We start from the raw sequence: 17,525 nt of genomic DNA on the forward strand, positions 1-17,525 counted from the left end.
AAACTCATTCACAGTCATGGCACCCACAACAGACTCTGGAAGCTTATTCTACTCATTCACCACTCTCCAAGTAAAAAACCTAGTTCTAACACCCTTGCTAACTACACTCTTGCTCAGTTTCCATGGCTGGTTCTCCCACCACCAGACCTGTTCTGAAAAATTTTAGAGGAAAGTTTTCAGAAAGGTTCTGGTGATGGGAGAACTAGGTAAGTAATTTGAATGTCTCAATCATATCACCCCTTTTCCACCTATCAACCAATTTCTGTAACCCACAGATCTTCAACCTGTTCTCGTAAGGTTCATTCCATAGACCAGCTACCATCTTGGTCACTCACCTCTGGATCCACTCTACCTCCTCCCCATCAAGAAGAAACCTTGGCACCCAAGATCTGAGCACAGCAATCAAGATGGGGTCTTATCAAGGCTCGATAAAGAGGAACAATAACCTGATCGTCAAAGTATTCCTCAGTAACCAAGTGATCTGATTTAGCCACTTTTGCTATGTGTCCCTAAACTTCAACTCCTTATCCACCAACACTTCCCAAATCTCTGGCTTCGTCAATTTCCTGGAGTACAGTTCCAATGTGGTATACTGCTGCTAATCTTTTCATCCCAAAATGCATAACCTTATACTTTGCAACATTACACTGACATGCATTTTCTTTTGCTGAGTCTGCCAATCTATCTAAATCATCCTGCAAAATTTTGACATCATGTGTATTCACTATTGCTCTATCCAACTTTGCATCATCAGCAAATAAATAAACAGTTCCTCTCAGATCCTTTCCTATATCATTAATGAACAAATTAAATAGCAGTGGTCCAAGAACAGAACCCTGTGGCACACCATTAGACACAGGCCGTCTTTTGGACTCTACTCCTGAATAAAGTACTCTCTGATCTCTCCAACCACCCTCCTATCCATCTCACCAACCCTATATCCATCCCCAAGTGCTGCAGTTCACTGATTAGAATTTCATGTGGTATCCTGTCAACTGCCTTAGCATAATCCAGCAGTATCACTGTAAAACTATTACCCTTATCCAATTCGCCATCACTGTATTATAAAATGTGAGCAAGTTACTTAGGCATGATCTACCCTTCATAAAACCATGCTGTCCCCCATTTTCATCTATCCATTCCTGTATTTTGCTCTTGATTAATTTCTCCAATACCTTGACAACGCCTCCTGATATGCTAATCAGTCAGTAATTTGCAACAGCGGTCTTAGAGCTTCCTTTATGCAATGGAACTATTTTCCTCTCTTTCCACCCCCTCAGGACTAACCCAGAGCTGAGACTTAAATTAAACAATATGGTCAGGCGGACTGACAATTCCTTTGCCACTTCATGTAAGACTCGAGCTGGTATACCATCCAATCCCACAGATGTATTCACATTAAGGCTCTGTAATATACTATTCACCTCCATTTCATTCACCTCAATTCAACTGACATCCATATCCATTCTCCTTTGCCCAGTTTGCCAATCTATCCAAATCATCCTGCAAAATTTTGACATCATGTGTATTCCTATTGCTCTACCCAACTTGGCATTATTGGCAAATAAATGAACAGTTCCTCTCAGATCCTTTCCTATATCATTAATGAAAACAAATTAAATAGCAGTGGTCCAAGAACAGAACCCTGTGGCACACCACTAGTCACAGGCCTTCTTTTGGACTCTACTCCTGAATAAACTACTCTCTGATCTCTCCAACCACCCTCCTATCCATCTCACCAACCCTATATCCATCCCCATGTGCTGCATGGGGATGGATATAGGTGATATTGCATTCCTGCAATATCACTGCCTGGACGATAAACTCTTGCAAGGTGTTTGCTTAGTAATTCTACTATTTCGACTGACTCAGTTATCTCCCTACCATCGGCATTCCTTAAAATCATTCTGCCGTATACATTTTTTTCTTTTACTTGCAGCATATCAAAAGACCTGTTTGGGATTCTCTTTAGCTTGCATTGTTAATTTTCTTTCATAATCTGCTTTTGATTTTCTTATCATACTAGTTACACTTCTAGCTTGTGCTTTGTACTATTAGTGTGCCTGCAGGTCACCTTTCTCCTTAAATTCCCTCCACAATTGTTTCTTTTTTGCAGCTTAAGCTTAATGGTGTTATTCATCCATTTAACTCCTACTTGATTTACTCTCCAGACTCTAGGTATGCAGTCAACCATTACCTCCCTCAAACACCCCTTAATCACTTCCCATGCACTATCAACATCCAGCCTTTGAAGTTTTATATGCCATGGCACTAATCTGAGCAATCTCCTAAACTTGTCATACTTACCAGCCCGGTAATTCCACATATACCCTGTCTTAATTGAAAATTCCACACATTTAGCCACCTACCAGGTAAAGACCTTATGATCGCTCTCACTAATTGTTGGCAACATGGTCATATTCATTATAGTCAAATTCTCAGAAGCAATTACTAGATCGAGCACTCTCGAACCCATAGTATATTCAATTACATGTTGTCTCAGGTAGTTATCTCTTAGTAATTGCATAAAATCCATTTCTTCCTCCCATGTGTCCTCTTCTCCTTCCAATCAATGTTACCATAGTTGAAATCCCCCATAATAATTACCTATCTTCCACTCATATAAAATTCATCTCGTTCAAATCTAAGTGTCGATTTACAGCTTAAAAGCAAACTATGTAGTGCTTGATATAATGTCCCATTTACACCAAATGACTATAGCGTTTTGAAGAGCTTTCCTCTTGGAATCTTGTCATATTCCTTTTCCAGATCTAAGAAACTTTAAACACAGATCCTTGTTATATTCTCAAGATTTCTCAACTATTTGTCTTAAAGTGAAAATATGATCCTCACAACTCCTATTCAGCCAGAATCTTGCTTGATTTTCAACAAGCTTCCACAATTTTTCTTAGCTGTTTCTCAAGTATGCTTGCATAACTCTTACCAGGTTAAGCAGGGAAATACCCCTAATTCTCACATTCTGTTTTATTTTCATTTTTATAGATCGGTAGTATGAGAGCTATACTCCATATGAATTTGCCTATCTGACCAGGGCTTCTAAATTATGCAGCAAAGCCACTATAAAACTTTTATACCTGCATATCTGAGCATTTCTGGATGAATATCATATACTTCAGCAATCTTTTTGCATTCCAAAATCACCATGCTGACACTGCTTGTCAGCATGGTGATTTTGATTATCTAGTTTTATGCTGTGCTTCACTTTCTTACATTTTTCTCTGTATTCTCTAAGAGCATAAGCTGACTTACTTGCCAGGAACTTTTGATATGCTTTCTTCTTTTCCTTGACTACTTCTAATTTTCTGAGCCTATTATAGAGTTGTAAATTTTCTGTCCATGCAAATTATCTCACTATATGCCTCTCTGGCTGAAAATCAATGTTTTCTTCAGGGTTTTTCAACGAATCTCCAAGGTTTGGTTTTTGTTTTCAATCTCTTTCATTTTCTCTTGAATAATAGTTCTGTATTTGAATTTACAGTTCACCTCTAATAGCTGCTCAACTTTTATTTGTTTCAATACTTTCTTACACATCCTTCTTTGTAATATGAAATTCAGTTTTAACCTGCTCAATACTAAATGTTAATCACTTTCAATTTCATATCCACGTATACTCGTGTCCTGAATCAGTGAGAAAATATTTCTATCAAAAATAATGCAATCAATGAAACTTTTCTTATTCCTTGCATCTTCTCTCTATGTGAATTTCTATGCATTTTTATGTTGGAACAAGGTGTTAATAATAGCTTATTACTAACACCATGTTCAACATAAAATGTCCATGTCCTGAGCAAAAATCTAGCAGTATTAGCTTTGCTCTTTTCTCCAAATTTTTATTATTATTATTATCTGATACCTCCAGGGAGTCAAGGACTCATTGAGTGAGGCTATAAATCACCCAAACCAGCTGTCGTACCTTCCCTTAAATTCAATCATACACTGCCCCTAAAAGCAAACTATTCTACTCAATCACTCACTGCTCTGTGAGAGAAAAACATAGCTCTTACCCCTTTCTTGACTGTGAAAAAACTTAATTTCCATGGGATATACCCCGTGTTCTCTTTCCACCTCCCATATAATGAAAATTTTCATCAGATGATAGAAGGGGATAAATTAACTGTGGAAAAGGTACAGAGGCAGATAACAAAAATGGTTTCAGGATACAATGTTAGTTATGAGGACTGGCTGAGGGAATGTGGACTGCAGAGTTTGGTGGATAGAAGAAGGAGAGGTGATATGACTGAGACTTTTAAACTGTTGAGAGGTAGTTACAGGGTTGACGCTGGGGAGTTCTTTCACTTGGTGGAAGTGGGAAGGAGCAATTACAAGAGGCCATCTCTGAAAACTAAGAAAGGAAGCTGTGAGCAAGAGGGTGAGGAGTGGTTTCTTTGCATGGAGGGTGGTTGAACTGTGGAATGCATTACCTGATAAAGTGGTGATAGTAAGAACAGTCAATGAGTTCAAGGAGTGGTATGATAGATTTTGTGTTTCCTAGGGAGAACCTCCCACGATGAGTCTCTTGACTCCATGGAGGCCTGAATAATAATAATAATAATCCCGATATAATCTTTGTAACTCTTCTTTGCACCCTTTCCACAGCTTCTTTATCCGCTTGGAATCCGGGACACCAAATTTGCATACAGTAATCCATGTGTGGTCTTATCAAAGCCTTATAAAGAGGCAGAATGACATACATATCCTTACATGTCAAGGTTTGCTTCAACATCACAATTATCCTATGAGTTATTTATATCCTATGAGTATTTGCAACTTTTGCTATGTAACCTTTGAACTTCATCCTATTCATCAATACTCCAAGATCACTTGCCTCATCAGTTTCTTGTAGCATAACCCCACTCATATAATATGCTGCTGAAAATCTAATCATGCCAAAGTGCATAAACTTTACACTTACTAACATTAAACTGACAGCCATTTTTGTTTGTCCAAATTTCCAGGCTATTCAAATCATTTTGTAAGTGCTGAATATCAGTAGCATTCCTGATTGCTCTGCCTATCTTCGTATCAAGGCTAACAATTGTACATTTGATGTTAGACCCTGCTTGATGTTATTAATGTATAGATTGAACAATAATAGCCCCAGGACTAAACCCTGAGGTACACCACTGGTCACCTTAAATCTGGCAGATTCACACCCACTGTATACCACTTTTTGATATCTGTCTGTCAACAATCCCCTGATCCAAGTCAAGAATTTATAGTCCAATCCCATATTCTCCAGTTTATGCAATGGCCTTTTGTGTGGTATCTTATCAAATGCCTTAGAAAAATCCAACATTATCATAGTGTATTCATTCCCTTTATCCAACTCAGCTGTAACATTGCTAAAATATGAACAAATTGCTAAAACATGACTTTCCTTTAGTAAACCCATGCTGTTCCTTGCAGAGTATAGCATGTTTATCTACTCATTTCTATATGCAAGTTCTTACAAACCTCTCTAAAATCTTCACTACCACACCAGATATACTGATGGGTCAGTATCTTTGATGTGGTAGTGAAGTTTTTACAATTGAAACTATCATCCATTATGAAACAGCTCTTCAACTTCATTTTCATGAACCTCTAACTCTTCATCCAATGTAGCAGAAGAATTATGCACCACTTTACATACATCTGGTTGATATATCTTAGCAAAGTGAGTGCTCGTTAATCGAACAATCTCATTAGCTTCCAAAACTCAAATACCATCTGAATTAAATAAAGTTATTCTTTCACATTCATTCTTTCTTTTTGCTTGCAGCATAATAATAAAATTCTTTTGGATTGCCGATTTAGCTTTCCACACAATACTCATTACTTTTCTGGCCTGAGCTTTATATATTTCGTAACTTCTCTCACTCTTATTCTCACGATATTCTTTCCACATCATCATCTTCTTGTGGATCTCTTGCTTAATAAGATTGCACATTCATTTCACTCCTAACCTATTTATTCTTCAAACACTAAGGATACATTCAGATACTGTCTCATTCAAGCACTTTTTCAAAGATTCCCATGCACTGTTGACATTTCTCCCATTCAGTAGCTGATACCATGGGACCAAAGATAGTTCTCTCCTAAGTTGATCATAATTTCCAGCTTTGTAGTTCAGCATGTAACCTATTTTAATTGGAGTAGCAATACAATTAGATACTTCCCAAGAAAGTACAGCATGATCACTGTCACCAATTGGTGATAAAAGAGCCATATTCCAACATTCTTTGACCTTGAGTTCCTTCTTTCACATGCTGCTTGAGAAAGTTTTCTCGCAACAATTCAATGAATTCCTCTTCTTTCTTATTTCTCTTCTACACAATCAATGTTTGGAAAATTAAAGTCACCCATTATGATCATTCATTCGGTACCCATAAGGCTAAATTGGCGATGCATTTCTTCGTCCCCTGCAACTGAGCCGCTAGGTCTGTAGCAACACCCCAGCATATATATTTCATTCTGTTAGCCTCCAAATCACACCAGATAGACTCAAACTCACTGCTACATGGGACGTTGTTACCATAATTGTTTTCTTGCATTTTTATCCTAGCTGGACTTAAGTAGTATACCCACTACACTCGATCCCAGTTAACATATCTGATTCTGATAGCCAGGTTTCACCAATGCAAACAATCTTAGGCCACATCATATTCAATAAAGCAACAAAATCAACTTCTTTGTTACTGATGCTCTGGCATTTGTGTATAGACATTAAATTACCACCTAGCCTATTCTTATAATTAGATATGCAATCTATTTGGTCTGTTGTAGAACTTTTTCCACCCCAGACCTACTCAAAAGGTACAAAGCATATTTTTCCACCCCTTCACCATATACATAACCATGTTCAAAGACATTCATATCTTTATCACGTTTGCATACTATAGCTGAACTTTCACACATAGTTTTCCCATTCTTCCCTTGATCTAGTTTCCCTGACTCCACATAAGCAATTTTTCCAGGAGTAAATTTTTCTGTATATATATGTCTAGTAATCATTTTCTACCCTGATGTTTAGATCTCCAACAATGACTAACTTTTCCTTTTTCATTGTGTTAGATACTCCTCAATACCTTGAAAAATTCCTCTATTTCTTCCTTAGTAGAACCTTCTGTGTGACCATAGACACAAATAAGTTTCACTGTCCAGTTCACATTCTGATGTTTGCCCACATCACTTTACTTGATATTGCCTGTCTTTCGAGAAGATTATTCTCATACTTAGCATTGAATACTACAGCTACTCCTTTTCTCTGATTGCTTGACTATAACATTTTGTATTTCAATATCTTTGTTTTTTTGTTCAAATCTGAATGGGCAGGTAATGACATTATACAAGGGAAACTGTGGGCCCAAGGGGATGCTGAAATGCATGTAGGAGAATGCCTGAAGTATCAGAAATAAACAAGAGGAGGTTTTGGCATTGGTCAGCTTAATTTGGCCAAAAATTATTGGCATCAGCAAAACTTGGTTGACAGAATAATGTAGTTATAGGGATAGAATGAAACAGATATTGTATTAGAGAAGACAGAGGAAATAGAACAAAAGAAGTGTATTATTAATGATAGCTGAGGAACTTCAACCAACAAAAACAGAAGTTAAGGAAGATTGTATATCTGAGGAAAATGGTTCATTTGAGGCTGTCTGGTGTAAGATAGAGGTCAATAGGACAAAATATATTATTGGCTGCTAAAGACCTGGGGTTGAGAAGATGTGAATGAAATGCATTGGCAGATTAGAATGAGTGCAGGCCAAGCGATTATCATGAGAGACTTCAACTATGGGGATACAGATTAGAAGGAATAATTACCTGAAACATGTGATGAAGGGGACCGGTGTGGGGGGGGGGGGGATTAGAGTGTGTTGGATCTGGTGATAGAATTGGAGGATCTATCTATAGTTACAGTGGAAGCTCTGTGTCCAATTGGGATAAATGATCATGCAGTCTTGTTCTGGGGGGGGGGGGGATTGTTTTCCAGAACATGTGGAATTTTGGTCAAGAAAGGGTTTATGTGGAACTACAAAGCTGGCAATTATGACAAATTGGAATAGTGCCATGGCACTGCTCCAAGAACTGGAGCAATGAATGTTCTTAGTGCATGAGAAGCAGTCAAGCATTGCTTGAATGAGGCAGTATCAGACTGCATACTCAGGATCAGGAGGATAAGCCAAGCAGGGATTAAGTGGATGAGTAGCAATATACAGCAGAAGATGCAAAAAAAGTGTTGTGGAATATACACAAAAAAGTGATCAGCATGCTCATGAGCAATATAAAACAAAAGCAAGAAGAGTATTTTAACTGGTATTTTAAGGAAGGTTAAACCAGATTTTGAGAGAAAATTAGCTAAGCTGGCCAAAGTAAATCCAAAAGTTTTTTTGCTAACGTAGCATGTAAGAGAAAGAATGATTATGGAAAGATAACTTTACTCAGTACTGATAACAGGAAAGTAACAGAAGCAAAAGAAATAGTTCAGTTACTAAGTGATCACTTTGAAGGGTATATCATCACTACTAGAGGTAGCAACTTTGTAGTTATTGATGTGACAGAGTCTGAGAATTGATGAGGTCGATGAACTGGACAGTATGTCAGCTCTTTCAAGGTTCCAAGGGAATGGAAGGAGAGTAAGATAATTCCATTACATAAAGGTGGCTCCAGGACAGAAGTAGCAAATTACAAACCAATTAGTATCTCTGGAGTGATGATTAAAGTATTGGAAAAGTTGGTTAAAAGTAAAATTGAGGAATGGGGTGGATAGGAACGTAATACTCTACAGGTGCCAACATGACTTTGTAAAGGTAGGTCCTGATTGTAAAAGGTAGAATTAAGGAAATGGCTATGCCATGATACTGCTGGACTTTGCAAAGGAATATGACAGAATATTGCATGGAAAACTATTACATAAGTGGGAGCAAATGGAAATGAATATTGAAGTGACTGACAGACAAGCATCAAAGGATGGTGTATGGTGGAGTGGAATCAAGTGAATGAGGGTGACTAGAGGAATGCCCCAGGGCTCTGTACTAAGACCACAACTCTTTAATTTGTACATTAATGATATAGTGGAAGATCTGGGGGGGGGGGGGGGGGGGGGATTATTCAGTTGTTTGCTGCTGGTGCAAAAATAGGGGTGGGGGGGCAATATTCACAAAGGTGATGTAGATATCCTACAGCAGGGTTTCTCAAACTTTTTCTATGACGGAACACTTCACAAATCCTGAAATTTTCATGGGACACCTTGGTTATTTTGTAATATATTAATTAATAATTAATTGGTAATTTACCTGTTTTTATTATTTAATAATTGATAATTAATTAGTAATCTATAATTAATTATTAATTAATAATTAATTCAACATCACTTAAACCATCGTTAAATTAATTTGTGTTGATTTTCATTGACATATCCTATTCTGATCACCAAAAATTTATATTATAAGTATGAGTGAATGCAGACGTTTTCTCCTGTGTGCTGGTTTTGTAGGATAGGTAAATATAAATAATAAATAAAATAAATGAGTAAATCTAAGAGTTAAGAAAAAACAAACATTTATTGTCAAATGTTAATTATTAAAAACAAAACACATAAAAATAGTAAAATAAACTAGGGTATATACACGTATAGTGCAAATTTTCTTAATGATTCCGATGTTTTTGAGTCTTTGAATTACAAATTCTTTTGATATCAGGGCACAATATTAGAAAGTTGAATTCTCATATTTGGTGTAGCATCGAGTCTGTTCCTGGACTTTGATTTGGTTGCAGCAGAATATGAAAATCCTGCCTTGCATAAATATGTCGTTGTAAAAGGAAGTAAAACAAGAATAGCTAGTTTTGACACGTTGGGGTACTCTTCTGTTAAATTTGTCCAGAAATCATTTATTGGCAGTTCCTTGTATTTTTGTTTTAAATCAGAGTCACTAATTAAGTCAATTAGATTTTCATAATTACTTGTGCTGAAGCCTGCTGGCTTAGCTGTCACTGTAAATGGATTCAGAACCCAGGAATTGTCCTCAGTGGATTTTGGAAAATATTGCAAAAGGGCTGATTGTAAGTTATGCAAGTATTCTAAAATTACGTTAGAAATTTCTTCATTTACTTTAGAATTTATTTCAGTCAAAAATTCATGCAAGGTGGGAAAACAATCAAAATTATTCTGTTCAAGTGTAGAAATCCAGAATTGCAACTTCCTATCAAAAGATGCAATTTTATCTCTTGTATTAAAAATTGTAATATTCTTTCCTTGTAATGATAAGTTAATTTCATTGCACTCTGTAAAAATATCTGCCAGATATGCAAGACTCATCAACCATGAAGAATTTCTTAATAATCCAATAAAATTTTGTCCTAAATTATGTGACGTCAAGAAGACCATTAACTCACTATGAAGTTCAAAAAGCCTCAATAATGTTTTTCCTCTGGATAGCCATCTCACTTTAGTATGTAATAAAAGTGCATTATTTGCACTACCCATTTCATCGCACAAAAGTTTAAATAATCTGGATTGAGTGGTCGAGATTTTACATAGTTGATAATTTTTACGGCTTCATTAAAATAGTTTTTAAATATGTAGGAATTCTTTTTGTTACTAGTGCTTGTCTATGCAAAACAATGACTTTTAGTGGCTCTTGTAGCTACTTGCAGGATACATGTTACAACTCCCTTCATCCTTCCTACCATTGCTTGAACACCATCTGTATACAAATATCAATACACTTCTCCCAACCGATTTCCTGTTTTGTAATATAATTATTAATACAGTTGAATATATCATCTGTGGTAGTTTTTTCTTGTAGATATTCGCACGAGTAAATCTTCTTAAATACCTTTATCAAATATGTAACGAACAAACACTAGTAATACAGCGAGTCCTGCAACATCTGTAGATTCATCCATTTGCAATGAATAGTCACTGCAAAGTCTAAGTCGATAAATTAGCTCTTTCTCTATGTTAGCAGAAGGATCTTTGATGCACCGTGAAACAGTACCATTTGATAATTGTACTGCATCTATTTTTTTAGCAACCTGCTTGTTTAACATGCATGATACAATGTCTTTCACACAAGACTTAACGAGCGTCTCACCAATTGTATGAGCTTCACCATGAAGTGCAATGCAGTAACTCGCACATAAAGATGCCGCTGTTGCATTTTCAGTTGTAGCAATTGTAGCCATTTGAAATTTAGATTTTTCTAGTGAGTCACGTCATCTCTTAAAAAAAATGTATATCTTTTCCTTTGTAATCAATGTGTTTTGTTTCGAAGTGCCTACAAAGTTTAGCTGGAGCCAAAGAACTGTTTACTAGTATTTTATTACATAAAACACACATTGCATCAGGAGCATGTGTATTGCCAATACACATAAATCCATAATTTAAATAACTTTCATGGTACTTCTGTTTTGGTCTGTTCTTAGATGACTCTTGTTCTTTAATATTAGCTTTCTTTTTTGAAGAAACCACAGTTTGTAATTCCATATCTTCTCCAATCATACAAGTAGATGTGTCAGCAGAAGTACTTGCTCCTCCTTGTGTTAAAGTTCCTGTCTTTAAGCAAGAATCCATGGGTAATTTTTGAATAATTATTCAAATTCCAATATTTGTCAGTGCTATAATAAAAACAAATAGGATTGTGTTGTAAAGGTAACTTTAGTATGAAAAACAATAAGATTATAAATAAGAAATGTCGAATAATATAAAAGTAAATGAATAATGCAAAATAGTAAAATAAAGACTGCAACACACAAAAGTAAATATGAATTGTAACAATACTTGAAAGAAAAGTACTAAACAGTGTCAAATAATGTAAAAGCAATTGTAATAAGAATGATTTGATAAAATGTTCAGTAACAAAAATTAAACAGTTCAAATATAATCAGATATATTAATTATAAAATTAGTTAAAAGAGTAAGAAGAATTCTTATTTTAAAAGCCGCCTCGCCTATTCCCTATATATGGGAATAAAAAGGCATTAGCTGATTTTTTTTAATTTTTTTTCGAGGGCCTGGTACCAACAATATTTACTCGTAAATACCTTTCCAAAATTTTTTAAAGTTCATACATTAACATAAGTATCAATAATTAATTATGGCATAATCATAAATAGTATTAGTACACTTATGTATACGGTGTGGCATGTTGACAAATATAAAATTACATTTAAATTAGTTATCAATCCCTGGACTAACGAAATCTTGTAGCATGTTATAGTTTCTACAGGTAAACATCAATAAATTAATTTGTGCTGATTTTTGTTGACATATCCCATTCTGATCACCAAATACATTTATAATATTATTATAAGTACTTACGAGTGAATGCAGACTTTTTTCTCCTGTGTGCTGGTAGTTTTCTGCTCCATTTGTACATCCTGGAGATCTTTGTAGGCTTGAGATGGATGACTCACTATCTGTTCCATCACAAACATCTTCAATAAGAGATTTCTTAATACCAAAATTAAACAAAGTGCCTTGTCTCTTATTCATATTAGATTTTAAACTGTATTCCTATTACTTTTAAAAAAATCACGGCACTCCAGCTTCAGAACAAGCACTTACACACTGCAATACGAACTTGTGAAGAAAGTATTCAGTATTAATAGATTTGAGAACCAGATACAGGCTACCTTGATCTTCAATTTCAGTCGAAAAATTTTCTTTATACTTCCTTGCTGATTGGTCACTGACATTTTGCAACACATTGTTATTTCATTCAGTTTTGAGAACATGGCTCACATCGTTGTAATCGGCTTGCAGGCAATTTTTATGATCAGTCATAAACAGCGGTATTCTCTTTCCCAATTGTTGAAAGATTTCGATGTGTGAAAATTAACGATAATTCATGAATATTTCCATGTTTAAAAATATGCCACTTGGTCACTGACATTTGCTACACAGATGTCATTTCCTTCAGTTTTGAGAACAACCGATTGTTGTAATGGGCTCAGGCAATTTTTATGACTCATCATAAACAGCGGTATTTCCTTTCCCAAATGTTGAAAGGTTTGATGTGTGAAAATTAACAATACACAGATGTTATTAGGCGTTCTGGGTTTGAGCTTTTTGACATATTCACGAATATTATTCTCTTAAATATTTCTATTATAAAATATTTATTCATGAAAAATGTTTAGAACACTAAAACAAATTCCAGAACCTCTCTCAGACCTATTCACCTTCTGCAGAACACAGTTTGAGAAACCCTGTCCTACAGGAAGATTTAAATAAATTAGCAGTGTGGACAAGGTCAATGGTTGCCAATTTAATGTTGCAAAATGTAATGTAATGCATTTCAGAATGAAAAAATTACATACTCTGTATAATACTGATGTGGTACTAGATTACAGGAAATTGATGAGGCTAGGAATCTGGGGGTAATGGTGGAGAGAGATTTGAAAATTCAGAAGGCATATTGCATCATTATCAGAAAATTCCTGACATGTACCGTCAAGGGGGTGTACAGGATATTATGATAGTACTACATGAAGAACTTACATCATTACTAACTTCCTATCTACAATTTTCCTCCAAATCAATCTGTTATCTGTCAAGACTGCAACATTATCAGATCTTATATTTCTGTCTTCTAAGGACTTTTTACTGTATCAATCCAAATATAACTTGGTCTTCCTCTGGGTCTTTTTCCTGCCAACCTTGCAGAGAACATTTGTTTTGCTAATCTTTCCTCTCCCATTCTGTTTAAGTGACCATACCACCCGAGATTAGCTTTGCTAATTCCTGGATGCTAACAACGTCAAGTTCTTTCCTAATATCATCGTCTTTAATATATTGCCATTGATGCCATCTGTTCACACCCCTAATCTTTCTCAGGACTCTCATATCTATGATCTCTAGTCTTTGGGCAAGTATTTTATTCCTAACCCAGCTCTCAGATCCATAAGTTAAAATTGGTTTAAACACTGTCTTGTATACAGCTAATTTAGTGATTTGACTAATTTCTCTCTATTAAGTATAAATTTATTCAATTGACTTCCTACCATACCAGATTTGTTGATTCTGTTTTCTATTTCCATATTTAATTTACCATCTTCACTAAAAATTGTGCCTAAGTACATGAAATGTTTTACTTGTTCTATAGGTTCTCCATTCACGATGCAGTTGATATTTTCAATTTCTACCTGTTTTCATTGTCTTTGTCTTGTTATTGCTGATTTTAATGCCAAATTTATTACAACAGTTTTTCAATTTAGTCAGGGAATCTTGCAGACTTGTACTGGATTTATTTAAAAGTATAACATCATAAAGTAAAGAGCTGAGATTAACATCTCCAATTTTGATATCATGCTTAATACCTCTTTCCTTCATAATGTGATCCATATAGATAATGAATAACAGAGGGGATAATGTACATCCTTGTCTGAGATCAGATTTAACATCGAACAATCTTCCTGTACTTCCTTCAATTCTAACTGCTGATTTATGACTCAAACAAAGACTAAGTATTGCTTGATATAATGCCCATTGACACCATGTAACTGTAGCGTTTTGAATAGATATTCTCTTGGCACCTTGTCATATACCTTTTGCAGGTCTACAAAACTTAAATATACAAATCTTTGTTATATTCCCATGATTTCTCAACTATCTGTCGTAAAGTGAAAATCTGATCCTGACAGTCTCTATTTGGCCTGAATCCAGCTGGTCTTTACCAAGATTCCCTTCCACAATCCTTCTCAACAGTTTTTCAAGTAAACTTGCATATATCTTACCAGGAACACTCAGTAGCAAAATACCTCTAATTCTCACATTGTTTTATTTCCCTTTTTGTATAAGGGTACTATGAGAGCTCTACTCCAATCATTTAAAATTCATGAAGACCTTCTGAACTATGTAGTGCACAGCCACTTCAAGACTTTTATACCTCCATATTTGAGCATTTCTGGTCAAATATCATCTACTCCCTACTCCTACTGCCTTTCCACATTTCAGGCTTTTGATGGCTTTTTCTACTTCAAGTATGGATATGTATTCCTGATTGCATACCTGTTGAGTGTTTTTTACTACAGTGCTGTCACTGCTTGTTTCATTTAGCAATTTTTGAAAGTACTCCATACATCAAGGATATATTTTTCTCCAATTTTCATGTCACCTTTATTTAATTCCTTTTATAGCACTCTTTCCTCCATTTCTGAGCTTTTTCAAAGGCCTCCAGAATATCTTGCCACCTTCCTGATATTTATTTTCTATGTTCTTACCAAAGTCTTCCCATGACTTTTGTTTAGTTAGTTTTACACAGTGCTTTCTTACATTTGACTATGTATTCTCTAGGAGCACAAGCTGACTTATTTGCAGGAAAGTTTGATATGCTTTCTTCTTTTCCTTCACTGCCTCTTTAATTTCCTGTGTCCATCATAGAGTTCTGATTTTGCTATTCTTGAAGACAACTTCACCACATGCCTCTCCTGGCTGAATGACATCAATGTTTTTTCTTCAGAGCTTTCCACTGAATTTGAGAGGTTGAGTTCCTGTTCTCAAACTCTTCTGTTTTTTTCTTGAATAATGTTTGTGTATTTTAGTGTACAGTTCACATCTGATTGCAAGGCTTGGCAAAATAGCCCAGTATATCACTTGGATGTTGAATACATTGACAAGTAAAGATATGGAAGTTGATTCCTCTTTATAGGGTTATGATTCGGCCACATGTTGACTACTGTGCAAGGTTTAGTCTCTTGGGTTTCTTGTGGATCACGATCTGATGGAGAGGATTCAGAGATGTGTGACTAAGCTGGTGACAAGTCTGTGGAATGCTTTCAATGAGAATATTTGAAGATGTTTGGGTTGCAGAGTTTAGCTGAGAGGCAGAGGAGAGGGTATATGACAGAAACTTGTAAGTTAGTAAAGAGATTTTATAAGATTGATACAAAAGAAATTTTTCAATACATGAGGAGTATGAGATAAACAAGGGGTCGTGCTTGAAAATTATCAAAGATTATTATAGTTAGTAAGGGTGAGGACTAAATTCCTTACTTGAAGAGTAATGAATGAGTGGAATGGATTGCCAAGATGGTTGTGAGCTTCCCAACAGTGAATAAGTTTAAGAAGATGTATGATAGGTATTGTGTGAATGATGGATAGTGTGGGTCTCCTGTGTTGAGTCTGACTCCATGGAAATACCCATCTAAATAATAATAATAATTTGTTGTTTAGAAAAATTTCACATGTTTTTGTCTTCTTTGTTTCAGTCACACCTATTGTGTGGATCTGGTATGTATTTAATTCTTCTATTAGTTCCAATTCTTTCTCCTTTGATACTGCTTATGTTGATAGTACCAATCTTGAACTCTGTTGATGTTGAGTTGGAATTTGTTCCGGTAGAGGACTTTGCACTGTTCGTCCTGGTTTCCTAATGAAAGCAATGATTATCTTGCTTAACTGGGTGATGCCCCAAACTGCATGTAATTTTGACATGTACCATCACTTTACGTTGGTTGGCTAAATCCCAAATTGCCAGCTCATTCTCATTCCTTCAGTATACAGATAAATATCTAACGGGGTGCACCATGAGAAGGTGAGGACTGGACATTAGGTTAGAAGCTCTAGTCAGTTCTCATTTCTTGTAAGGCTACATGGAGGTCTCCTCTCAGTTATACAGCTTTGACCTTTTAGCACTACAAAGTACCATGCAGAGACACTAATTTAGCTGCTTAAAGCAGCTAGATTTAAATTATGTCTTTGTATATATTTTAACAATTCACTGCGATAAGGTCTGGATGAAACCTTTAAAAAGGAAGGCAAAAGTAGCATGTGCCAAGAAAAATTTAGTTCATCTACTGATCTTTATTGTGTTCTTATATAGGTGTCTTTCCGACATTGTTTTAATTTTCATGTCCTGAGGCTTCTGGTGTTATAGGAATGCGACTTTTCATTCCATTGTTTAGCTTTTTTTCAGACATCATAGTTCTACTAATGATCTATTAAATGATCCCAGTATCAGTAAATAATAGTAGGTCAGTTAGCAAATCAGTAGGTCTATCTGTATGCTGCCTGCACCAAACAAAACACAAGACTGACAAATGACTCAAAAGTTTAAAGAAAATCTTTACTTATGCCAGCAAAATGAAAGGAATCTTTCCAAAATTTTTCTGTTTACAGCAACAAAATATAATTCTTGGTATGGAAATAGCTAAGAATACTGATCAGCAAGAGTTTCATGCTGTTAGTAATTCAGTGTTACTGATTAAATGCAAATATTAATGGCAACAGAATTTGTTAGCTAAAAAATGCCAAGTGTAAATTAAAAATAACCTATTCTCTTTATTTCCTGTCTTCCATTAAAAAATTTGAGAAATAGTGTAGACAGAAAAGCTGTTGGTGACAACTATGCATACTGTCTGATCCTCCTTGATACTGTTACTTATACAGTAATGAGTATGCTTTTGAATGCCAAAATGAGATCTCATGCCTTGAACACAGATATTTACTAGTGAACTTCTCAATATTCTAATTGATTTTAATAGCAAAATGGTAAAGCTACTTTCACACAGCCATAATCAAA

The 17,525-nt window shown here is 35.5% G+C and overlaps 1 protein-coding gene across 9 annotated transcripts in view; it reads right to left on the bottom strand.

Annotated features, from left to right (window-relative positions):
- LOC150097938 (protein Jade-1-like) overlaps nucleotides 1–17,525 on the bottom strand; it is a 335,931-nt gene that overhangs the window by 69,817 nt on the left and 248,589 nt on the right. The gene's annotated exons all lie outside the window — the stretch shown is intronic.

Source organism: Typopeltis vanoorti, chromosome 16 (genome assembly GCF_054136105.1).
Source record: "Typopeltis vanoorti isolate ZY-2024b chromosome 16, IOZ_Tvanoo_1.0, whole genome shotgun sequence".
NCBI lineage: Eukaryota > Metazoa > Arthropoda > Arachnida > Uropygi > Thelyphonidae > Typopeltis > Typopeltis vanoorti.